The sequence below is a fragment of the Coregonus lavaretus genome (assembly GCF_964263955.1).
Source record: "Coregonus lavaretus genome assembly, chromosome: 4".
Lineage (NCBI taxonomy): Eukaryota > Metazoa > Chordata > Actinopteri > Salmoniformes > Salmonidae > Coregonus > Coregonus lavaretus.
In genome coordinates, this window is record NC_139991.1 from 68225893 (window position 1) to 68253157 (window position 27265).

General features: G+C 43.4%; 1 pseudogene across 1 annotated transcript; it reads left to right on the forward strand.

Moving 5' to 3' along the window:
• Nucleotides 1–354: 354 nt before the first annotated feature.
• LOC311127527 (glutathione S-transferase theta-3-like) lies at nt 355–13296 on the forward strand (annotated as a pseudogene). Its single transcript has 5 exons — nt 355–385; nt 4046–4133; nt 4335–4476; nt 12744–12839; nt 13101–13296. The product of its transcript is annotated as a glutathione S-transferase theta-3-like (transcript).
• Nucleotides 13297–27265: the final 13969 nt, after the last annotated feature.

The window sequence follows — 27265 nt, forward strand, 5'->3', positions numbered from 1 at the left end:
CCTTCATTCCAGACCGCGTTGGCCCACTCGAGGGCTTTCCCCGAAAGGCAGGAGATGAGGGTGGACACATGCTCCCGCTCCGATGGGGCTGGGCTGATGCTGGAATAGTAGAGCTCCAGTTGGAGGAGGAATCCCTGGCAGAGAGCAGCTGTCCCGTCGAAATCCTGTGGTTGGGATATATGGATCCATCTGGGTGCTGGGGTGTGGGTGGCTGGATCCGGTCGCCCAGCCGGTCCCGACAGATCGAGTCCTCTCCTCTCCAGGCGTTGGACGACCTGGAGAACCCGATCCATCGCTTCTCCCAAGCTGGCTAGCATTGTCAAATGCTCCTGGACCCGTGCCACGACTACAGGCATGCGCTCCTCTCCTGTTGACTCCATGGAGGGTGGGTGATTTGAAGGAGTCAGACGCAGCAGGGTAAATCACAGAATACAGAATTTATTCCGGAATACAGAGCTCCGCAGAAATGCGTCAAACAGTCCAGTGCACAAAACAGGCGCACTGGTACCAAACAGACACACGGGGAAAATATACTCCGGCAATGCAAAATACACGGAGCTCAACCGAGCTACACTCTCCTCATAATAAACAATCACCCACAAGGACAAGGGGGCAGAGGGAACACTTATACACATACTAATGAGGGGATATGAACCAGGTGAGTGTAATAAACAAGACAAAACAAATGGAATGATGAGATGAAGAACGGCAGTGGCTAGAAGGCCGGTGACGACAAACGCCGAAGCCTGCCCGAACCAGGAGAGGAGGCAGCTTCGGAGGAAGTCGTGACAGGGTGGGTCTAATCCTGGAAGCTGAGTGGTTAAAACCACGTGATCAAACAAAGCTTCGGACGTCATTGATCACTTGGTAATGTTACTTTGAAACGAGCATCGGTACATTGTGTTGGATCAGTAGTGCTTTGAAAATGGCATCGGAGCTCCGGTATCAATCGTCCCATCAGAAGCTGTAGTGTAGTAGGGCCAGCTTGATAAGCCTGCCTGACGATAATATACTTCAGGTGTGTTGGGGCAAGGACAACGGGCTGCAGGTGTGTGGGGAAAGTCAGGCTGTTGATCCCCTCTTTGGCCAGCAGATGTAGCCAACAAGCAGACAGACTGTATGGCATTGGCAACCATATGTAAATGGTTAACCGAACCGTTGTAATTTATTTTAACCATTGTTGTAACTACAGTGCATTCGGAAAGTATTCAGACCTCTTCACTTTTTCCACATTTTGTTTAGTTACAGCCTTATTCTAAAATGGATTAAATTGTTTTTTCCCCTCATCAATCTACACACAATACCACATAATGACAAAGCAAAAACACGTTTTTAGACATTTGCAAATTTATAAATAATGTAAAACTGAAATATTACATTTACATAAGTATTCAGACCCTTCACTCAGTACTTTGTTGAAGCACCTTTGGCAGCGATTACAGCCTCGAGTCTTCTTGGGTATGACGCTACAAGCTTGGCACACCTGTATTTGGGGAGTTTCTCCCATTCTTCTCTGCAGATCGTCTCGAGCTCTGTCAGGTTGGATGGGGAGTGTCGCTGCACGGCTATTTTCAGGTCTCTCCAGAGATATTGGATCGGGTTCAAGTCCGGGCTCTGGCTGGGCCACTCAAATCAAATCAAATCAAATCAAATCAAATCAAATTGATGTTATAGCGGGTGTAGCGAAATGCTTGTGCTTCTAGCTCCGGCAGCAGCAGCCTCTAATGTGCTAGTGATGGCTATTTAACAGTCTGATGGCCTTGAGATAGAAGCTGTTTTTCATTCTCTCGGTCCCAGCTTTGATGCACCTGTACTGACCTCGCGTTCTGGATGATAGTGGGGTGAACAGTCAGTGGCTCGGGTGGTTGATGTCCTTGATGATCTTTTTGGCCTTCCTGTGACATCGGGTGCTGAATGTGTCTTGGAGGGCGGGTAGTTTGCCCCCGGTAATGCGTTCGGCAGACCGCACCACCCTCTGGAGTGCCCTGCGGTTGTGGGCGGTGCAGTTGCCGTACCAGGCGGTGATACAGCCCGACAGGATGCTCTCAATTGTGCATCTGTAAAAGTTTGTGAGGGTTTTAGGTGATAAGCCAACTTTCTTCAGCCTCCTGAGGTTGAAGAGGCTCTGTTGCGCCTTCTTCACTACACTGTCTGCGTGGGTGGACCATTTCAGTTTGTCAGTGATTTGTACGCCAAGGAACTTGAAGCTTTCCACCTTCTCCACTGCGGTCCCGTCGATGCGGATAGGGGGGTGCACCCTCTGCTGTTTCCTGAAGTCCACGATCATCTCCTTTGTTTTGTTGATGTTGAGTGAGAGGTTATTTTCCTGGCACCACACTCTCAGAGCCCTCACCTCCTCCCTGTAGGCGGTATCGTCATTGTATTGGCTGTGTGCTTAAGGTCGTTGTCCTGTTGGAAGGTGAACTTTCGCCCCAGTCTGAGGTCCTGAGCACTCTGGAGCAGGTTTTCATCAAGGATCTCTCTGTACTTTGCTCCGTTCATCTTTCCCTCGATCCTGACTAGTCTCCCAGTCCCTGCCGCTGAAAAACACCCCCACAGCATGATGCTGCCACAACCATGCTTCACCGTAGGGATGGTGCCAGGTTTCCTCCAGAGGTGACACTTGGCATTCAGGCCAAAGAGTTCAATCTTGATTTCATCAGACCAGAAAATATTGTTTCCCATGGTCTGGGAGTCTTTAGGTGCCTTTTGGCAAACTCCAAGCGGGCTGTCACGTGCCTTTTACTGAGGAGTGGCTTCCGTCTGGCCACTCTAGCATAAAGGCCTGATTGGCGGAGTGCTGCAGAGTTGGTTGTCCTTCTGGAAGGTTCTGCCATCTCCACAGAGGAACTCTGGAGCTCTGTCATAGTGACCATCCGGTCCTTGGTCACCTCCCTGACCAAGGCCCTTCTCCCCAGATTGCTCAGTTTGGCCGGGCGACCAGCTCTAGGAAGAGACTTGGTGGTTCCAAACTTCTTCCATTTAAGAATGATGGAGGCCACTGTGTTCTTGGGGACCTTCAATGCTGCAGAAATTTTTTGGTACCCTTCCCCAGATCTGTGCCTCGACACAATCCTGTCTCTGAGCTCTACGGATAATTCCTTCGACCTGATGGCTTGGTTTTTGCTCTGACATGCACTGTCAACTGTGGGACCTTATATAGACAGGTGTGTGCCTTTCCAACTCATGTCCAATCAATTGAATTGACCACAGGTGGACTCCAATCAAGTTGTAGAAACATCTCAAGGATGATCAATGGAAACAAGATGCACCTGAGCTCAATTTCGAGTCTCATAGCAAAGGGTCTGAATACTTATGTAAACAAGGTATTTCTGTTTTTTTATCGTGGAGGGACTCGCTACATTGTAGGCTAAACCTTTCTTTTAGGGGCTGTTCTTTTAGCGAGTCTGGACCCATTTTGTTCTTTGCATAAAATTGATTATAAAGACATATAAAGACAAAAAGTGTAATTCTTACAATGCATTATAACTGCGTCCTAATTCACCTGGATGCTATAAGTATTATTTTAGCCTACCAAACTGGTGAGCCTAATCATTTTGTGTGTATAATGGAAGGTTATCTAAAGCTTAATAATTACAAAACCTATTTACAGAAGTAGGCTAGAGAAGATGTGTCATTCTTTGAACTTCCAACTGACAACTTCAGGTGGAAGTTGAAGTCAGGCAGGGTAGGCTACTAGTCTCGCCTGCACGCAGGTAGGCTGTACAGTAGTAGTAGGCTCTCCCTTGGCTTGCACCCCAGTGATTTTTTCAGAGGTGTAGGCCTAACCATTGGGCGCAACACTGGACAATTTCGGTGGTGTAGCCCATTGTTGCATTTCTTTGTTCCTCTTTTTATCCTCAATGGTGTGATTTGTTGATGTTTGCTTTCCCCCATGTTTATATATGGCTCTCCGGGATTCTGTCTCCATTTTCTCTCTCTCATTTACACACATCTTCAAGCCTAATGCCCTGAATACAACACACATAGATGGCTTATTACAGAAGTATCATGTTTCTGTGTGTTGTGATTCGCTAAATTGCAGGAGAGCAGTATGGAGAAGATTTTGGAAAGATCAACATGATGAGGATAGCTCCTGCAATCCAAGATGGAGACTTCAGTTTGGCTGAAAAGTGGGGATGAAAAGTGGGGAGTTCAGTTGAGAGATCAATCATCTCCACCGTATCTGATGAGGCAATGTAATAAGACTACTTAACAAATCCTTGGTGATCCCTAGAGTAGCTAAACAAATCCCCATTCTGATTTTAGTAACAATTGCAATACAGTGGCCAGGCCAAGAATTTCAATGACAAACTGGTCAATCACCTCTTTAGCATTGACATCATGAAGTACCTGGCAGAGAAGCACAAGACCGCAGACCACTGATATCCAGCCGATCTGCAGAAGCGAGCCTGTGTCAATGAATACCTGTCCTGGCAGCACATGGGAATACGCAGTGGCGACCCATCATTCAGGGCAAGTGGGGCAGAGCCCAAAAAAAAATTGGGTTGCCTTTTTTGCATGTTATTTTGGCATTAACACGTGTCACATACCAGTTTGCAAACAACGTAAAAAATATATATATAAAATCATTGAGTTAATAAACCCTCCATACAAACATGATCTCTTTTTTGCTTTCTTGAGTAAGCCAGCTCCAAAATGCAGGTTTCAGCATAGCTCAGTGCTTTCTGTGGTGGTGGGGCAGCCAGCGTAAAATATGGAGTGTAGGGGTTGGTCATGTTCTCTAGTTGCGCCGTGATTGGCTCAGTGTTCTGTCACTCATGAGGACACTTCGTCACTGCCAAATCTAAGGGTAGAGCATTGGCCACAGGTAACATTATGTCAAATCACGTTATATCTACAGTAGCTTTGATTGGACTGATCATAATAATATGCCTTTTAGCAGACGCTTTTATCCAAAGCGACTTACAGTCATGCGTGCATACATTATTTTTTTTATTTTTTTGTGTATGGGTGGTCCCGGGGATCGAACCCACTACCTTGGCGTTACAAGCGCCGTGCTCTACCAGCTGAGCTACAGAGGACCACATGTCAACAACATACTTAAGAAATCTTAGCTAGCAGTCATCATCATGAATCAAGTCGACAATCTACTGGCAAATCCTTTTTAATCCTTGTCATATGAAGAGAAATAATGAAGAGAAATTATAGGTAAAACATATTGGTGCTCATCGGTCATTGAACATAAACATTACACAACAAGTTGGAAATCGCAAATTCAACAATGAGTGGTTTGGAAGGAATCAGTGGCTAACTGCAAGCATTGCAAAGCAATCACTAGCCTGCTATTCAGTGGAATGGGTGTGTGGTCCCATTTATGGGTTTAAGGGTCTCTTTTCCAAGCTTAAAATGATAAACATTCAACATTGGCCATGCTGTCAATCCAGCATGACTTCTGCCATGCTCAAAACAACTGTTAACTTGTGCCTCACCCTAATAATTTGGTATATTTTCCCCTCTTAATTTCGCCTACTGTTCTGACTTGGTGGTGCACATGTAGCCTATAACCTGTTTTAGAGAAATGTAATCATCGAATATTGTATGAGCTTTCATTGTCTGTGTAGTATCGAGTAAATGCTGGCAATTATTGCTGATAAACAAAGGAGTCTGCTCATACTGAACCTTGATCATAAGTTTTATTCATATCACAAGCTTTCAGCATAAGTTTTACAGGTGTCATGCCCACCCGGAGAGCGACGCCCCAGATTGCAATGGTCGCTCTAACCTCTCCTTCGTTTTCCCCCCAGTATATATAATCTCCCCAAGGGTGGCTCCCTCTACTGTCCAATCCCCTGTCTACAACACACTTCCTGTCTGTTGTATGTGGCGTTACACTAAAACATTCCCTCTTGATACTAAAATAAAACGTCCTCTCCGGTTCCACTTAAAAACATTAACAACGTCATAATCTTCATATACGACATTCCCCCCTTCGAGACTAAACAGTCTCGAAAACAACCAGAATAGGATTATGACAAGTAACAATTTATCTTATTGAGTATCTTTAACATTAAACCAAAAACATTTCCCTCTGGAGTGTAAATACCTTTCTATGAAATATGAATAAATGTTTATGAAGTGTGAATACATTACTATGAAATATGAACAAATGTTTATGAAGTGTGAATACATTACTATGAAATATGAACAAATCTTTATGGAGTGTGAGAGCGAAAAACTGTCTGGCAACCTTCGTTCCAAATCCATCCATCAATCAAGACAGTAAAATTCTCTCACGGTCCCTCTGCCCCAGGCAACCACCTAGGTACTCCCGATGAATTCATAAATCTTTATCAATGCATTTGAAACTATGATGCAATTAAATACACATGTAAGCCCCTGCAAACAAAATACTATCCAAAAAATGTCCACTCTAAGGCTGGTCAACCCATCGGACCCTACAGTGGAACTCTCTATCCCTGCCTAGACCCAATATCCCTAAGCATCAACGAAATAAACAAAAACATCTAAGATCCCCACATGTATCCAATAACATCAAATATCATTCTACAAAAATTAATACCTAAGAATATGACACAAATTATGTATTACACATGCAAATATGTCTATATTTCATTGCAGACACTGGAATGTAGTCCACTACACTTCATCTCCTCCGTAATCTCCTCTTCCAATGTATTGTTGATGATGGAATCGGAATCTTTCCACACCTTCCTTGTTCCATCTCCTCCAGTCATTCTCCTTTCATATTGTCCCTTCATATTGTCCTTGTTTGAGTATTTCAATCTCTACATATTCCCCCACATGCTTCTGGAAGAAAAGAAAAGACCAAACAGTATCTTTTGCAAAACAACATTTTCAAATTAAACATCAATATCAACTAAGAATATAAAAATTATATATAAATGATGTATGAATCAATATAAATGATAGAATAATGAAATAGGATAATGTGATTCATTCATACACTTCCCCCCTTTGATTCATACATCATACTAAAATCACACCAATATTGGAAAAAATTGAAAAATGATCAAATAATAAAAAAGGATATTTATCCATCAATTATCCATCCAGTCCCACTTGTCCCTCTTCATCCAGATCAGGAACAGTCAACAACGGCATCTTAGTGTTGTCTCCAGGCATAACTACTCCAACCTAGCTCAATATCATAGCTTTCTCAAAGGTCAGTAACAAATTACAAACATCACACACAGTGCTATCAAAGCTGCCATTAAAATCTAATCCATCACTGCTCCTACTGGGCCTAACTGATCTTGCAACCAAGTCTTCGCTGACCATCCAGCTCCTTCAGATCAACCAAACGCATCCCTTATATATTTCAACGCACTTAAACTTAGGCTATCAATGTTGAAAGAGTTAAATTGCTTCTCACTGTTGTTTTAATATGCTGAAGTGTTGATGTCCTTATTGTTGTTACTTCATCTATTTTCCCTAAGACTTTTAACTCCTTACTTGTATTTCCCTCTATCACCACTAGTGTCACTTTTTTTTAGCTCTCAGTCCTACCTCTAATCCCTGACTTTCAACCTTTTGATTATAAAAAAATACACCCACAATTACCTTGATCTTCCTGCTGGGAACTGTAAGTATAGATACTCAATCACCCTTAATCTTCTCTTATCATTCAACAACACATACTTTCTCAATGCATCTGCTCCTAACAGATCTAAACTCCTACCATATCTATCTTCCCACTAAACTCTAAAATGTCCTTCACTCCTGTTCTCTCTCTCTTACTACTAACTTTGAAACTTAGCTTACTGTCTTAGAGTTCCTTCAACCCTAGTTCTCCTAACTTTTTAAATCTAATCTTTTCTCCTAACCTTTAAAAACCTTTTCCACTGATTTATTCACAAAATCCCTTTACCACCAAATTTTTAGAATATGTGATTGGGAAGTCCCCACCTGCTTCTGACTTCTTCACACACAGACTTGGCAAACGACTAAACATCTTTTAGCCTAGTTTGAAATCTCTTGGTGTAGGAATGTAACCCAGAATAACAGTCACCCCTTTTAACTTTATTTTCCAGACAGATTGTCTAATAGGCAGTCTAATAGATTATCATCCTTCCTATGATATTATCTTTTTAAGCAAATATGATTCCCAAAAACCCTACTTTTTTAAAAATCCTCTACCAGACAGTCGTCTAGTGTACATCTTATTGTACAGTTCAATTTACACAATGCATCTCTTTCCAACAATGCAATAGGTATATGTTCTAATATTAGTATGTCTATTTTAATTTCTCTTTGATTTTTATAGCAGAGCTCAATTGGTTCCTTAAGAGTAATTAACTGTTTTACTACCTCAAATCCCTATCCTAATTAGTTAATTTTACATAGTGAGATGTTTAACCTCTTTAGGCTCAACACAGATAAAAGTTTTTCCACTATTCACCATAACTTCTCATAGTCCTCTGTTTTTACTTCAATTGTTGGATATTTTCCCTTCTTCTCTAATCGATGCTATCAGCTGACACCCCCCTTCGTATCTTCTAGGCACCTCTAGAATCCTTGCTCCGGACCCCTGTAGGGGTTCACCGGTCCTCCAGATGATCTTGACTGGCCCCTGTATCTTCCTCTGAAATTCCCTCTGATGTTTCCTCCTGACTTATTGCACTCACAGGTAAAGTGACCAATCTGTCCACAATTATAACACTCTTCTGAAAGTTGCTGGAAGTGTAGCTGAAATCTTCCTCCTCCTTCTAAGCCTTCTCGTCCTCTTCCTCTCCAATTCTGTGTCTGTCCAGAAACTGGCTGTGGATATGGATAACTGGTACCCCCCTTGGTGGCTGGTACCATTGCATTTGACCTTGTTCAGTTGAAGCTGTAGCAGTGATTGTTGATTTGGTTCACTCTGATTCTTCATAACCAAAGCGTCTCTTCTCCACCAGTTGTATGATTGAGTTTTTCTGAGAGTTTCTGGGTCCTGTTCCTTCTTGTTGTTGACATATCAGTATTCTTCAAAAGCTTATATTCTAAGTTCTGTCCTCGAAATATCATCTTCCATCATCTTCTTACTATTGGCCTTTCCTTGACCTCAATGTATTCTTCTCCTCCAATTCTTGGGATTCTTTTCTCAGCAGTTTTTCTTCTCTTCTGTATCTTCATCCTCATCTTTCCGAACATCATTCTTCACTTAGTTTCCAGACATCTCGGTTTTTTCTTACTTCTGGAGTTTTGGATTCATCTTTCTGGTCGTTTCTGCTTGTCCTCTATCTATTATTCGTTCATCTTCATCTCTGATGCAATAATCACCCTCCTGGATGATCACTGGAAGCTGAGGATAAACATCCCTAAGCTCTACTTCCTTCTCATAAGGTGGGTGTCTTTTTGCTGAATCCGTGTGTGAGAAAGGTGTACTAACTTCTGCCATTAGTTTTTCTGTCGCCTTCTCTTCCTTTAGCCTTTTCTCTATACCTTTGTTTATCTTATCGCTGGAATCTTTTATCAGTTTTTGTTTGAGAATGAACGGCAACTTTTGTTTCATTTGCCGGATAACCTTGCAATACTTTAGTTAAAGGATTACTATTTTGTACTATATCAACAGGTGTAATTCCCTTCATAGCCTTGCTGTCCTTTCTCCCCTTGTACCAACTCTTTTATATTCCTTTATTGTGAATTATTTTATTTTAGACTATATAGCCTATGGCTTCCCCCCTTTAATTATTAATATAAACTAAATCAATCAACAAAAATATGAATATTAAAACAATTCAATTAAAACATTTATTCAAAAAACATTTTTAATTAAAATAATAAAAAATCAATTAAAAAATCAATTAAAAATTATGAATAATTAAAACCAATTTTTTATTTCTATATCCTATCTTACCAATGTATCAATTAGTGGCTATCTTACCACAACCCATCCGGAAAGTAAATACAAGTAGTCCACTTCACAGCAATCCTAAAAACAAAGCCCTCTAACCTTACAACACTACAATTCCCATAAACCCCCTTGCTCTATAAGCACCCAATTATCTTAATTTTACAGAATAATGTCAGTACTCGATTTCCAACACAACTGTAATCAAACCAAGTGATGCCCAGAGACTCTAAAATGCAAATTTCATTCAAATGATCAGTCTGTTGCCAAGCCTCTGTGAAATTGTCATAACATCAAATATCCTGTAGGGGAAGATTTTGCAAACAGAACCAGCCTCAAAACCTTTTGACTCGATCCTCCCCTTGTCACGTGATGTCACGTCAGCACCTCTCTTTCTCCCTCTCTCTCCTCTCGTCTCGTCCTATCGTTCCTCTCATATGACAAAAGAACAGAGACACAGAAAAAGATTTTAGTAGTTTATGCAATCCCTGAGTTACTTCTAGCATTCAATATTTCTTCGTTCACATTCGCTCTAAGAATCAACTCAGGAATAAATATAGATAGCTCAATAACATTTTTATTTTATTTATTTATTTAATTATTTTTATTTTATTTATTTTAATTAGTCAACATATATCTCTCTCATTTATCAATTCAATAGGTCACCAAACCAGTTTCATCTTTAACCAACAGCCGCTTTAACAACTAGAAGATTCCATTCATTTTCAAATCTTTTGTCTTTGTTCCCTCTCGTCTGTTTCTCTGTCTCCCCCTGCAGTGTAACAGAAGTATGACCCATTTACCCACAATCCCCCTTGTTGTAGCTTTAGTAAACAACGTTTTGTAGTTTAGTGCCGTAAAACAAACGTGTCATAATCTCGTGCCGTAAACTCCTGTGTGTCGTAACCTAGTGTAGTAAAATCAAACGTGTTGTAGTTTAGTAAAATCCCACGCATGCGCGATACATTCAAAAATACTTTTTCACCGTGGAAGGGAGATTCTTAGCTCTCTCCCCAACCCAAACAGACAGTTTAACAGTCCTGCTGTACCTCCGTTTTCCCCTCATAGTCAACAACATTTAACAGCGCTCACAAAACATAGAACCGAATTCCACACACACACAAACATAATTTAAGAGGCTTTATTCCATCGCAGTGGACCTCTACGGTCACATGTTAGCATGCAGCATATTAGCATTTAGCATTAGCATTAGCCTGTATGCACCATGTAGCATGAAAACAATGTACCCGACATTGCGCCTTCAATTACTTTTCTTTGTTCCTACTAACTTTAGGCTGCCCTGAGTTCTGGATATTTTATGAGAGGTTACTTCAGACAAATGCTTCGTCAACCACCAGCTGAGAGATAACATCAATAGAATGTATATTCCAAACCCTGTGTTCCCAGAACACACCTGAAACCCCTAACGCGTTACCAGGATTTATGGCCCACCCTATGGTCGCCTCGTTTGTTCCGAGGGCTTATCAAATCCTGCAATGTCCTAACTTGTATACATATCTTGGCCCCCGATTGTTCTTGACTTCCTATTCAAGCAACACATCTCTATAGCCAATCTATAGGCTCTCCCCCCTTTTGCGCTGTTTACCAGTGCAAAAATAAATTTATAATGATTAGCCAGACCCCCAGTTCTCAGCAATAAAGCAACATTAAGCACATTGGTCCAACGGTACATCTTTCCAGTGCACACTCAAATAGCATCCAAACTAACAAACTTCCAAAGCTGTGAGAAAAAAACTCACCCTTGTCTGGCCATGACTTCAGAACGAGTTAGCTTGGCGGCTGAATGAATGGAACAAAGAAGTAAATGCAGTCTTTCCCTTTTCGTGACGCCATCTGTAGTATCGAGTAAATGCTGGCAATTATTGCTGATAAACAAAGGAGTCTGCTCATACTGAACCTTGATCATAAGTTTTATTCATATCACAAGCTTTCAGCATAAGTTTTACAGGTGTCATGCCCACCCGGAGAGCGACGCCCCAGATTGCAATGGTCGCTCTAACCTCTCCTTCGTTTTTCCCCCAGTATATATAATCTCCCCAAGATGTGGGTGGCTCCCTCTACTGTCCAATCCCCTGTCTACAACACACTTCCTGTCTGTTGTATGTGGCGTTACACTAAAACATTCCCTCTTGATACTAAAATAAAACGTCCTCTCCGGTTCCACTTAAAAACATTAACAACGTCATAATCTTCATATACGACATCTGCTTATATGCCCCCTTTATTTACCCCACGGTTCTGACTTGGTTTAGAGGGAGAATACTGTAAGAACGGCCCATGTTCTGAATTCTGTCGCTGTACATTTCAAAAGTGCTGAACAAATAGTTATATTGACTACGTCTGTCCTAGCTCACTCATTAATGTCTTAATCGAAATTACGAATTGCCTCTTATCCGCTTGTCATCCCCTTATTCCATAGTTTGTACATCTCAATTGTCAGTAGAAACCACATTTGTTTAAGCAAGTCAGCCATATCAGCTATGGTTTTTAAAAGGCAGTAAATGAGGCTGAATGAACCGTTTCGCTGCAAGCAAGGCTGCGGTGATAGCCAGGTGTAGCAGTGGTAAGATGTTGGGACTGCTGTTGGGACTCCAATATGTATTGGATCAGGGTAGCTGACGCTACTACAAGATCAAATTTAGAATTGTTTTCACATTGTACTTCGATGAAGAACTTTGGACTTCATTCAGTCAACCCGGGTAGCAGTAGCTTAAACATACCTTTTTCCTGTGGTTAAATAGTCATGCACCAAGTTGATTCAGGTAATAAGAATGGTATTATTATTCCAGTTTTCGATGTTAGATGTGTGTGCGCGGGCAGTGGTTAGACTGCAGCGTACACATTGCCAAAGCAGGTGTGATCGAATGTGGCTCTTCGAGTTTCACAGATTAGAACATTCCTTGAGTTCCTTGAGGACAAGCCCTTTATCACAGGAGAGCAGATCTCATTGGCCGACATGGTGGCCATTGTTCAGATCATGCAGGTGAGTGTTTTGCAGCTCTTATCTCTTCCTACTTCACTGTAGTGGATTAGACTAAGTACAATGAAATGTCCAAGTCAATGACTGAATCTGTCTTAGATTCTTTGGTTGGGAGCTGCTTGTTTCCACAAGTGTTAACTATAGCAATTATTGATATATGAAACAAGTATGAATCTTCACCAACCTTACAACAATACATTTTGTTGTAATACATTATGTTATGTTGTGGGCCTTAGTGTATTTCTGCTTTCTGGTATCCCACAGCCTGTCAGTTCTGGCTTGGATGTGTTGAGGGGACACCTAAGTTAAGTGCCTGGCGAGACAGGGTTCAGGCGGCGATCGGGAAGAACTGTTCAATGAGGCCCACCAGTGGATTCTCACGTCCAAGGAAATGGTCAAGAATATGGACGGCAGCAAGATGCAGGTCTTCAAGCCCAAGATCTTGATATTGTTCTTCTGAATGCTCCAATGACAGTGCAGTGGAATTCAAATGAAGCTGGTCCTCTGTGAAATAATCAAGCTTGATCTGTTATTCAGCCACTATGCACCATGTAACATAATAAAAGTGAAACATAATAACAAAACAAAAAATTCTCGATGGAATTTCAGACATTCCCTGTTAGTACCACGCGTTTATATCCATTCTTTATTATTCTAATGTTCTAAAAGCTGTTTTTACCAAAAGTTTTAACCTTTCACTGTTTTTGATTGACTGAATAACTAATCAAAGGAATGTAGAAAGCAAAGATTGGACCCACCCAGTCAACTTTGAAACAGATAATATATTGTTTGCAAACGTTAAACACAGTTGTCTGAATTCGATTGCAACCTCCTCACACTGGCTCTTCTCCCACAAGAATCTACCATGACAAGAGAAGTCTGGCACGCAATAGTGCTTTGTTAGCTATTGCATAACACTATCCAGCGCGCCCACGGGCAGGTGAAATATGAGGAACCCCTTCCTTTGACTCCCTGTGTGGAATGTAATCAAAAGTTAAAGTGGTTTCCTGTGCGTTATGGTGCGTGTGTCACGATCGTTGAGAGACGGGTCAGACCTGTCACGGTTTCGGCCGAGGCAGCTCCTCCTCCTTGTTCGGGCAGGTTTCGCCGGTCGTCGTCTCCGGAGTACTAGCTGCCACCGCTCTATGTTTTCTGTTTGACTAGTTTTGTCTGTTAGCCACACCTGTCTTGTGTTATGTCTAATTAAGCACCCTATTTAGTTTCCTTGTTGTTAGAGTAGTGTTGTGTGTAATTGTTTCGTGTTAGGTGTCATTTCGTACCTGTGTTTGGTACGCCTTTACTGTATTGCTTACTTCTCGGTGGAGAAGAGTTTTGCGCGCCTGTTTAGTGCGCGCTTGTATTTACGCCTGTGTGCGTTTTGCCTCTGGCTGTTTTTGGATTATTGCCTCGCACTTTCCAGTAAAGATTATTGGACTATCAATCTGCTTCTGCACCTGATTCCACACCACACCATTTCTACACGGCCCTGACAGAATTACACACCTCTTCGATGGAATCAGCAGGAGCACATGTCGACAGCGTGGAGGACCGTCTCCAGGGACAGGAACATCGCATCAATCGGATCGGGCACGCGTTGGAGGGCGTCATGGACACTCTTCGGCGCTGGGAGATCAGCGGTGTTTTTTATTTATTTATTATTTTTTTTTTTTTTTTTCTCGGGGGGAAGGATCAGCTTAATATTGCAGATAGATTGTATCTTCTATCAATGTAATTGTCTGCATCACTTCCAATCCCCCATATTTTTTTTTATTTTTTATATATATATATTCCCCTTTATTACTTTTCAACCCCACCATCCTTTCCCTACTTGGAGTAAATTAGTGAACAACAACGCCCAGGCCTCTACTTCCGGTCCATACTCACTATCTACACCTTATGGACAGAGTTAATTTTACAATAATTCTATATCTATATATATATATATATATATATATACACACACATACACACACACATACATATATATATATATATATATATATATATATATATATATATATCACATATATATATATATATATATATACATATATACATACATATACATATACACATCTATTTATTTTTTTTCTCCTGAACTTCTTCTACTCTCAACCTCTCCGATCATCTTCATGATGTCCATCCGGTTTGCCTCTAAATGCCATATCTTTCTAACTGTGCTCCTTCCCAAAAGCTCCCAACATACAACCTATATACTTATTATGGACACAGTATGCTTACATTATTAGCTATCTTTGTTATTATTTGTTGTTATTTGTTATTAGTCCCATCCTTCAACTCTATTCAATACCTCCCATCTATCTCTTAACACCATCCATATAGGATTTCTATTTGCCATATATATTTCAACCATACTGTGATGTTTTACAAAAGTTCTGAACCTTTCTATTCTCATTGCTTCTACAGATTGTGAATTAAAAATAAACATTTTTGCTAAAAGTATTATTATATTATTGATTGATTGACTATGACTTTTCAGATCACCCAGTAATGCTATCTGCAAGGTTAGTTCCAGGTAAATATTGCAATCCTTTAGCCATTCCTGGACCTGTGTCCAAAAACAAGCTACAAATGGACAGAACCAAAACAAATGATCTAATGATTCTATCTCTTCACAGCAAAATCTGCAGAGCTGGGAAGATTGTATCCCCCATATAAATAACATTCTATTGGTAGCAAGAATTTTATATAATAATTTAAATTGAAAGATTCTAATTTTTGAATCCGGTGTCGTTTTGCGTGTCAGTTCATAAACACTATGCCATGGGATCGGTACGTCAAAGATCTCTTCCCAACTATTTTGCAATCTATATGGGACTGCTGTCAATCCTTTGGTCCTTAAGTGAAACTGATATACTTTTTTATTTATCACAGTTTTCCTTAACCAATTATGTTCTTTAATGCAAGGCCGACAGACAAGTTCCTTACTTTCTCCCCCTTCAACTTTCCTCTTCCACTTTTGCGGTATGGCTGCAATTATTTGGTTGTAATTTTGGGTAGAGCAGACATTTCCATATGTTTTTATTAGCTGCATGTGCGACATAACTCCACCAGTCCTACCGATGATATCATTTACGAAGATTATACCTTTTTTAAACATTCTGTCAATAAATATAGGTTTTTTGTCAATTAGTATATTTGAATTTAACCACAATATTTGTTGCATTATTTGTTCTGTCGTTTCTGGAGGATTAAATTGAAATTGTAACCAACTTTCTATGGCTTGTTTTAGAAATAGTGACATTTGGGAGATTATTTCCTTTTCAAATAACTGAAAGTGAGAGGTTGTAATCTGAATAAAGGGAAAAAGGCCTTTCTTGAACAGTGGGTGAGACAATCTTACTAATTTGCTTGAGAACCAGTTCGGATTTAAGTATAACTTTTGGATGACTGAAGATTTTAGTGATAGGTCTAATGCTTTAATATTTAATAATTTCTGTCCTCCGAATTCATATTCATTATATAAATATGCTCTTTTAATTTTGTCTGGCTTGCCGTTCCAAATAAAATTGAATATTTTTTTCTCATATAATTTAAAAAACTGTTTGCTAGGCGTAGGCAAGACCATAAGCAAATAGGTAAACTGGGATAATACTAAAGAGTTAATCAGGGTGATTTTTCCACAAATTGACAGGTATTTTCCTTTCCATGGTAGTAAGATCTTATCTATTTTTGCTAACTTTCTATTAAAATTTATTGAAGTGAGATCATTTATTTCCTTTGGGATATGTATTCCGAGTATATCCACATCACCATCAGACCATTTTATTGGTAAACTACATGGTAATGTAAAAATTGTTTTTTTTAGTGATCCAATACGTAATATAGTACATTTGTCATAATTTGGTTTTAATCCAGAGAGGTTAGAAAATGTATCTAGATCCTCTATGAGGCTGTGGAGGGATTCTAGTTGTGGATCTAAAAGAAAACATGAATCATCTGCGTACAATGACACCTTTGTTTTTAAGCCCTGTATTTCTAATCCTCTGATATTATTATTGGATCTGATTTTAATAGCTAACATCTCGATGGCCACAATAAATAGATATGCCGATAGTGGACAACCTTGTTTCACTCCTCTTGACAGTTTGAAACTTTCTGAGAAATAGCCATTATTTACTATTTTACACCTAGGGTTACTATACATGATTTTGACCCATTTTATAAGAGATTCTCCAAAATTGAAATGCTCCAGGCATTTATATATGAATTCCAGTCGAACTTTATCAAATGCCTTTTCGAAGTCTGCTATGAATAGCAGGCCTGGTTTCCCATATTTTCCATAGTGTTCTATTGTTTCCAATACTTGCCTTATATTGTCTCCAATGTATCTTCCATGTAAAAAACCTGTCTGATTAGAATGAATAATATCCGACAATACCTTTTTAATTCTATGCGCTATACATTTTGCTAGGATTTTTGCATCACAACACTGAAGTGTAAGGGGCCTCCAATTTTGTAAATGGACTGGATCTTTATATTTTCCACTTGTATCCTGTTTCAGTAATAATGAGATCAGACCTTCTTCTTGAGTGTCAGATAATCTACCATTTACATAGGAGTGGTTAAAACATGCTAATAACGGTCCTCTTAGTATTTCAAAAAAGGTTTGGTATACCTCGATTGGTATGCCATCCAACCCTGGAGTTTTCCCGGACTTAAAGTCTTTAATTGCATCCAGAAGTTCCTCCTCTGTAATTTCACCTTCACATGAGTCTTTCTGTGTGGCTGTTAATTTGACATTATCAATAGGAAAAAAATCTCTACAATTAGCTTCAGTTAGAGGAGATGGAGGCGACTGAAAAGAAAACATATGCTTAAAATACTTTGTTTCTTCCTTCAAAATATCATTAGGTGAATTATGGGTGACTCCGTCAATTGTAACCAGTTTCATTAAGTTCTTTTTGGTAGCATTCCTATGTTGAAGATTAAAAAATAATTTTGTACATTTTTCCCCATATTCCATCCAGTTTGCTTTATTTTTATAATATATTACACTTGATCTTTCTTGAATAAGTTTTTCCATTTCTTTTTGTTTTTCCTCTAATTTATTCTGAGCCTCTATGTTACAGTTTTTATTGCCATCTATCTGTTCTGTTAGACTTTCTATTTCCTTTCTTAGTATAAACTCTTTTGACCTAAATTGCTTTTGTTTTCGAGATGAGTACTGAATTGCATGGCCTCTAAAGGCACATTTAAAGGTGTCCCATACAATAAGGGGATTCGCTGTACCTAAGTTATGTTGGAAAAAGTCAGTTATAAATTCCTTTGTTCTAATTATAAATAAATTATCATCTAATAGGCTTTGATTAAATTTCCAATATCCTCGCCCACGTGGAAATTCAGTCAGAGTAATGTATATGCCTATTATATGATGGTCCGACCGCATTCTGTCCCCTATCAACACTTTTTTTACTTTTGGTGCCAACGAGAATGAGATAAGAAAGAAGTCAAGACGACTAGCTTGATTCAGTCTCCGCCATGTATATCTCACTAGATCAGCATATTTAAGCCTCCATATATCTACTAGTTCTAATGTATCCATGACATTCACAATTTCCTTAAGAGCATGTGGGTGATTGTTTGTGGTGTGATTTCCTTTTCGGTCCATTGAGCTATTTAAAACAGTATTATAATCCCCCACCATAATAATATTGTCTTGAGTTGCTTGCAGGCTTGATAATTTATTATATATATTGTCAAAGAATTGTGGATCATCATTATTTGGATCAGCGGTGTTCCCACAGCCCCACCGGTCGCTCCATCACCACCAGAGAACCTGCCTACTCATCCACCGGAACCCAGTGGGATTCGGCTCTCGCTCCCGAGGGCGTACGACGGCTCCGCTGCCGGGTGTCAGGGTTTCCTTTTGCAAGTGGAGCTCTACCTGGCCACTATACACCCGGCGCCCTCGGGATACGAGAGCGTTTCCGCCCTCATCTCCTGTCTCACCGGCAAGGCGTTGGAGTGGGCCAACGCCGAATGGAGGGGAATAGACTCCGCCACAGTCACCTATGCGGAGTTCTCCCGCCGCTTTCGTGCGGTCTTTGACCATCCACCCGAGGGAAGAGCGGCGGGGGAACGTCTATTCCACCTCCGACAGGGGATGAGGAGCGCTCAAGAATTCGCACTGGAGTTCCGGACTCTAGCGGCTGACGCGGGGTGGAATGAGAGGGCCCTCATAGACCATTTTAGGTGTAGCCTTAGGGAGGACGTCCGCAGGGAGTTAGCGTGTAGGGACGCTACTTTAACTTTTGACCAGCTTGTGGACATGGCTATTCGTCTGGACAACCTACTCACGACTCGCGGGCGTCCCAGATGGGGGCCTCCCATTCCACCCTCCAGCACCTCCGAGCCGAGTCCGATGGAGCTCGGAGGGGCTGGCGCTAGATCGAAAAGAGGAAGGAACCCGAGGGGAGCAGTCTCCTGCACCAAGTGTGGCCGCGGAGGGCACACCGCGGCTAGGTGCTGGGGAGGGTTCCCTGAGGAGGGAGATGGCAGGCCATACAGTGGGGAGTTCTCCCAGGTGAGTAGTCGCCCTACTTACCCAGAGCTTTCTGTCGTCCACTTTACATTACCTGTTTGTTTTCCACAGGTTGCACCTCGTTCCCAGCATAAGGCGCTAGTCGATTCAGGCGCAGCTGGGAATTTTATAGATCGTAAATTCTGTGTTAAGTTAGGGATTCCCCTCCTTCCAGTCGATAAGCCTTTCCCCGTACATGCCTTAGATAGTCGTCCGTTAGGATCTGGGTGGATTGGGGAGCTCACAGCGCCACTTAGGATGATGACGCAGGGGGGTCATGAGGAGATGATTCAACTCTATCTGATTGACTCTCCTGCGTATCCGGTGGTACTGGGGCTTCCCTGGTTGACTACCCATGATCCTACTATTTCGTGGCGAGAGAAGGCTCTTAAAGGGTGGTCTGCTCAGTGTGAGGGGTTATGTCTGGGTGTTTCCGTAGGGGCGACCTCGGTGGAAAGTCCGAACCAGATGTCCGCACTGCACATTCCTCCTGAGTATGAGGATTTGGCACTCGTGTTTAGTAAAACCCGAGCGGCACGATTGCCACCTCATAGACAGGGGGATTGTGCGATAGACCTCCAGACAGGAGCCGCGCTTCCGCGGAGCCATGTGTATCCTTTGTCACAGGAGGAGAAAAGGGCAATGGAAACTTACATTGCCGAGTCTCTGAGACAGGGATACATACGGACCTCTACTTCTCCCGCGTCCTCGAGCTTCTTTTTTGTGAAGAAGAAGGATGGAGGTCTGCGTCCGTGTATTGACTACCGCGGTCTCAATCAGGTGACTGTTAAATATAGTTATCCACTTCCGCTGATTGGGACTATGACGGAGTCATTGCACGGGGCACGGTTCTTCACAAAATTGGACCTCAGGAGCGCATATAATTTGGTGCGCATTAGGGAGGGCGATGAGTGGAAGACAGCATTTAGTACTACCTCCGGCCATTACGAGTATCTCGTCATGCCATATGGGTTAATGAATGCTCCATCAGTCTTCCAATCGTTTGTAGATGAAATTTTCCGGGACATGCAGGCGCAGGGAGTGGTGGTGTACATCGATGATATTCTGGTGTACAGCCCTACTCGGGCCGAGCATGTAGCCCTGGTGCGCAGGGTATTGAGGAGACTGTTGGAGCATGACCTGTATGTCAAGGCTGAGAAATGCCTGTTCTTCCAGGAGTCAGTTTCCTTTTTGGGTTACCAGTTGTCTGCGTCAGGGGTGAGAATGGAGGTGGACCGAGTGTCCGCCGTGCGTAATTGGCAAACCCCAACGACGGTTAAAGAGGTGCAGCGGTTTTTGGGTTTGCGAATTACTACCGGAGGTTTATCCGGGGTTTTGGACAGGTGGCAGCTCCCATTACGTCTCTTCTGAAGGGGGGTCCGGTGCGCTTGCAGTGGTCGGCTGAGGCGGACAGGGCTTTTGGGAGACTGAAGGACCTGTTTACCTCGGCTCCGGTGTTGGCGCACCCGGATCCTACTTTACCGTTTCAAGTTGAGGTAGACGCGTCCGAGGCCGGTATTGGGGCCGTTCTATCTCAACGCTCGGGTACACCACCTAAGCTCCGCCCCTGTGCTTTTTATTCTAAGAAGCTCAGTCCGGCGGAGCGGAATTATGACGTAGGGGACAGGGAGCTGTTAGCCGTAGTCCAGGCCCTAAAGGTGTGGAGGCATTGGCTTGAGGGGGCTCAGCACCCTTTCCTTATTCTGACCGATCACCGTAACCTGGAATATATTCGGGCCGCTAGGAGACTAAATCCTCGCCAGGCTCGATGGACTATGTTTCTCGCCCGGTTTGTGTTTAAGATCACTTACATCCCTGGGTCCCAGAACGGGAAGGCAGATGCTCTGTCCCGCCGGTATGACGCGGAGGAGAGGTGCGTGGAGTCCATTCCCATACTACCGGAGTCGTGCCTGGTGGCACCGGTGGTGTGGGAGGTCGATGCGGAGATCGAGCGGGCGTTACGTACCGACCCTAGTCCTCCACAGTGTCCGGTGGGTCGGACGTACGTCCCGCTCGAGGTCCGGGATCGGTTGATTTATTGGGCTCACACGTCGCCCTCCTCTGGACATCCGGGTATTGGCCGGACGGTGCACTGCCTTAGTATGAAGTACTGGTGGCCAACATTAGCCAGGGATGTGAGGGTTTATGTCTCCTCCTGCTCAGTATGTGCCCAGTGTAAGGCACCCAGACATTTGCCCAGGGGTAAATTACAGCCCCTGCCCGTTCCACAGCGACCCTGGTCTCATCTATCGGTGGATTTTGTTACCGATCTTCCCTCCTCTCAGGGGAATACCACCATCCTGGTCGTTGTGGATCGGTTCTCGAAGGCCTGTCGTCTCCTTCCCATGCCGGGTCTTCCTACTGCCCTACAGACCGCTGAGGCTCTATTTACTCACGTCTTCCGGCATTACGGGGTACCCGAGGATATAGTGTCTGATCGAGGCCCCCAGTTTACCTCCAGAGTCTGGAGAGCATTTATGGAACGTTTGGGGGTCTCGGTGAGCCTTACCTCGGGTTACCACCCGGAGAGCAATGGGCAGGTCGAAAGAGTCAACCAGGATGTGGGTAGGTTTCTGAGGTCATATTGTCAGGACCGGCCGGAGGAGTGGGCGAGATATGTGCCCTGGGCCGAGATGGCACAGAACTCTCTCCGCCACTCCTCCACTGGACTAACCCCTTTTCAGTGTATCTTAGGGTATCAGCAGGTTCTGGCACCGTGGCATGAGAGCCAGATCGAGGCCCCCGCTGTGGATGAGTGGGTAGGGCGCTCGGAGGAGACGTGGAACGCTGCTCATGTCCATCTGCAGCGTGCCATACGTCGACAAAAGACGAGCGCCGACCTACGCCGCAGTGAGGGGCCAGTGTACGCACCTGGAGATCGAGTCTGGCTCTCAACCAGAAACCTACCCCTCCGCCTGCCCTGCCGGAAGCTGGGTCGGCGGTTTGTGGGGCCTTTTAAAGTCCTGAGGAGATTGAATGAGGTGTGTTACAGGTTAGAACTACCTATTGATTACAAGAATATTAACCCCTCATTCCATGTGTCTCTCCTCAGGCCGGTGGTAGCTGGTCCACTCCAGGACTTCGAGATTGAGGAGACTCCTCCGCCCCCGTTGGAGATCGAGGGGGCTCCGGCGTACACTGTTCGGACCATCCTGGATTCCAGACGCCGGATGGGGGGTCTCCAATATCTCGTGGAGTGGGAGGGGTACGGTCCGGAGGAGCGGTGCTGGGTGCCGAGGAGGGATATTCTGGATCCGTCCCTGATGACCGAATTCCATCGTGGTCATCCTACGCGCCCGGCGCCGCGCCCTCCTGGGCGTCCCCGAGGCCGGAGTCGGCGCACGGCTGGAGCCGCGCGTCAAGGGGGGGGTACTGTCACGGTTTCGGCCGAGGCAGCTCCTCCTCCTTGTTCGGGCAGGTTTCGCCGGTCGTCGTCTCCGGAGTACTAGCTGCCACCGCTCTATGTTTTCTGTTTGACTAGTTTTGTCTGTTAGCCACACCTGTCTTGTGTTATGTCTAATTAAGCACCCTATTTAGTTTCCTTGTTGTTAGAGTAGTGTTGTGTGTAATTGTTTCGTGTTAGGTGTCATTTCGTACCTGTGTTTGGTACGCCTTTACTGTATTGCTTACTTCTCGGTGGAGAAGAGTTTTGCGCGCCTGTTTAGTGCGCGCTTGTATTTACGCCTGTGTGCGTTTTGCCTCTGGCTGTTTTTGGATTATTGCCTCGCACTTTCCAGTAAAGATTATTGGACTATCAATCTGCTTCTGCACCTGATTCCACACCACACCATTTCTACACGGCCCTGACAAGACCAAGGTGCAGCGTGGTATGCGAACATGTTTATTAAATTCAAGAAACAAATCAAGAAACAACGTAACGTGAAGTCCTCAGGCTAAACACATACAAGCCTAAACACGGAACAAGATCCCACAACAAAGGTAGGCAAACAGGCTACTTAAGTATGATCCCCAATCAGAGACAACGAGCGACAGCTGTCTCTGATTGGGAATCACACCCGGCCAAACATAGAAATACAATACCTAGAACATAAACATAGAATTTCTAGCATAGATTCTCACACCCTGACCAAACCAACTAAAGACAACCGGCCTCTCAAGGCCAGCGCGTGACAGCGTGGGCCATTCTGTTGTGAGTTATGGTGCGTGGGCCATTCTGTTTTGAGTTATGGTGCATGGGCCATTCTGTGAAAAGTTGGCAGGGATTCTTTCTTAAGTCATGGGAGAGAGGAAAGGAATCAACAGTTGGCATTTTTCTTCTAACAACCTCTTGAAGTCATACCCATAGCTCCATAATCAAAATTGTTTATTTTGAGGTACAGCTGAAGTCGGAAGTTTATATACACCTTAGCCAAATACATTTAAACTCAGTTTTTCACAATTCCTGACATTTAATCCTAGTAAACATTACCTGTCTTAGGTCAGTATGGATCACCACTTTATTTTAAGAATGTGAAATGTAATAATAATAGAGAGAATGATTTATTTCAGCTTTTATTTCTTTCATCACATTCCCAGTGGGTCAGAAGTTTACATACACTCAATTAGTATTTGGTAGCATTGCCTTTAAATTGTTTAACTTGGGTCAAACGTTTCAGGTAGTCTTCCACAAGCTTCCTACAATAAGTTGAGTGAATTTTGGCCCATTCCTCCTGACAGAGCTGGTGTAACTGAGTCAGGTTTGTAGGCCTCCTTGCTCGCATACACTTTTTCAGTTCTGCCCACACATTTTCTATAGGATTGAGGTCAGGGCTTTGTGATGGCCACTCCAATACCTTGACTTTGCTGTCCTTAAGCCATTTTGCCACAACTTTGGAAGTATGTTTGGGGTCATTGTCCATTTGGAAGACCCATTTGCGACCAAGCTTTAACTTCCTGACTGATGTCTTGAGATGTTGCTTCAATATATCCACATAATTTTCCTTCCTCATGATGCCATATATTTTGTGAAGCGCACCAGTCCCTCCTGCAGCAAAGCACCCCCACAGCATGATGCTGCCACCCCCGTGCTTCACGGTTGGGATGGTTCTTCGGCTTGCAAGCTGCCCCCTTTTTCCTCCAAACATAACGATGGTCATTATGGCCAAACAGTTCTATTTTTGTTTCATCAGACCAGAAGACATTTCTCCAAAAAGTGTGATCTTTGTCCCCATGTGCAATTGCAAACTGTGGTCTGGCTTTTTATGGTGGTTTTGGAGCAGTGGCTTCTTCCTTGCTGAGCGGCCTTTCAGGTTATGTCGATATAGGACTCGTTTTACTGTGGATATAGATACTTTTGTACCTGTTTCCTCCAGCATCTTCACAAGGTCCTTTGCTGTTGTTCTGGGATTGATTTGCACTTTTCGCAACAAAGTACGTTCATCTCTAGGAGACAGAACGCGTCTCCTTCCTGAGTGGTATGACGGCTGCGTGGTCCCATGGTGTTTATGCTTGCGTACTATTGTTTGTACAGATGAACGTGGTACCTTCAGGCGTTTGGAAATTGCTCCAAAGGATTAACCAGTCTTGTGGAGGTCTACAATTTATTTTCTGAGGTCTTGGCTGATTTCTTTTGAGTTTTCTTTTGAGTTTTCTTTTGAGTTTTCCCAGAGGCACTGAGTTTGAAGGTAGGCCTTGAAATATATCCACAGGTACACCTCCAATTGACTCAAATGATGTCAATTAGCCTATCAGAAGCTTCTAAAGCCATAACATCATTTTCTGGAATTTTCCAAGCTATTTAAAGGCACAGTCAACTTAGTGTATGTAAACTTCTGACCCACTGGAATTGTGATAGAGTGAATTATAAGTGAAATAATCTGTCTGCAAACAATTGTTGGAAAAATTACTTGTGTCATGCACAAAGTAGGTGTCCTAACCAACTTGCCAAAACTATAGTTTGTTAACAAGAAATTTGTGGAGTGGTTGAAAAATGAGTTTTAATGACTCCAACCTAAGTGTATGTAAACTTCCGACTTCAACTGTAGGTATTCCTCTTGTCCAGATGGGATAGGGCAGTGTGCAGTGTGATGGCGATTGCATCGTCTGGGGATCTATTGGGGTGGTAAGCAAATTGAACTGTAAATAATCTGTCTTGTGTATCTTCTACACAATGTTCTGTGTGCTGACATTCCACTGTTTTCTGTGTAGGCTTACTGTCACGACTTCCGCCGAGGCTGCCTCCCCTCCTTGTTCGGGCAGGCTTCGGCGTTCGTCGTCACCAGCTTACTAACCACTGCCGCCCCAATTATCATCATCGCATTTGTCTTGTCTTGTCAATCACACACACCTGGTTCTAATCCCCTCATTAGTCCGTGTAGAAGTGTTCCCTCTGCCCCCTTGTCCTTGTGGGTGATTGTTTGAATGTGAGAGTAGACCTTGTGTGGGGAGGGTTGATTACATCAGGAGGTGCTTGACCTGAGATGTTTGGATCTTCTTGTTGAGGTGCAACGTCCACCTCTAGGTTGTGTTCAGCACCCTGCTGGGTGTCAGCTGGTGCTCTGTTTACTGGCTCTATGCAAGGCTCCTCAACAGTGGGGAAATCCTCCTCTATTTCTCTGCTCTTCCTCAGATGTCGCCTGTTCCTCCTGAAGACTTGTCCCTGTTCTGTCTTCACCTCGTAGGACCTTTGCTCCACTGGTCTGAGTACTGTGGCCCTCTGCCACCAGTGTTTCTGTCCTGTGAGTGGCTGAACTCTCACCCTGTCATCTCGTTGCAGCTCTGTGAGATCCTTAGCAGAGGTGTCGTAGTACTTCGCCTGTTTCTGCTGTCTTTCTTTGAACTTCTCCAGCTGACAGTTTGCCATCCCCGGTCTGAGACGATTTTCACTCATTATAAGTAGTGTCTTTGTACGTCTTCCCATGAGCACCATTGCAGGGCTGCTGTCTATTCCTTGTGACAGGGTATTTCTGTGATCCAGCATGGCCAGGTATGGGTCAGCACCTGCTCTCTTTGCTTTTGCCATCAGTCTTTTGGCTGTTTTCACTGCCGATTCCACTTTCCCATTACTTTGCGGGTATCCTGGAGACGATGTTTTGTGTGTAAAGTCCCAAGCCTTGCTGAAACTTCGGAACTCGTCTGAAGAGTACTGGGGACCATTGTCTGAGTAAAGGATGTCAGGTATCCCATAGCGTGCAAATTGTGTCTTCAGTTTTCGAATGACCGTTTTCGACTGTGTGTTCTCCAAATGGTCCACTTCCCAGAAGTTGCAGAGATAATCAACTGTGACCATGTAGTCTCTGTCGTTGAACTGGAACAGGTCAGTCCCTATTTTTTCCCAGGGACGCTTTGGTGCTTCGTGGGGCCTCAACGTTTCTTTCTGCTGCTTCATACCCCATGCCGTGCAGGTGCTACATTGTGCCATGTATGTTCTCAGCTGTGCATTCGTGCCTGGCCAGTAGACACACTTGCGAGCTCTTCTCAGACATCCCTCTGTTCCTATGTGTGAGGAATGGATTCTCTGCATTATCTCTGAGCTGAGGGCAGTAGGCACAACGACTCGCTCACCTCTGAAGATAACTCAATTTTGCACACTCAGCTCATCTCTGTTGTGAAAATACATGGCTACTTCCAAGGGTACATGTCCTTTCACTTCAAGCCACCCCTGCAGGATCACATATTTCAGTGTCTGGAGCTCCCAGTCCAGCTCAGTGGCTCTCTGGATGTGCTATAGTTTCTCGCTTGACACAGGGAGGTAGTGTATCATATTGATTGATTCCACTTCGACCTCCACAGGGCCTCTGTTGTCTTGTTCTGTGAGGTACGCCAGAACCACATGTTTTCCCGGAACGTATCGGAGACTGACCTCATAGTTTTGGAGTCTCATGAGCATGCGTTGTAGTCTTTTTGGTGCGCTGAGGAGAGGCTTTGTCATGATGCTCTCTAGAGG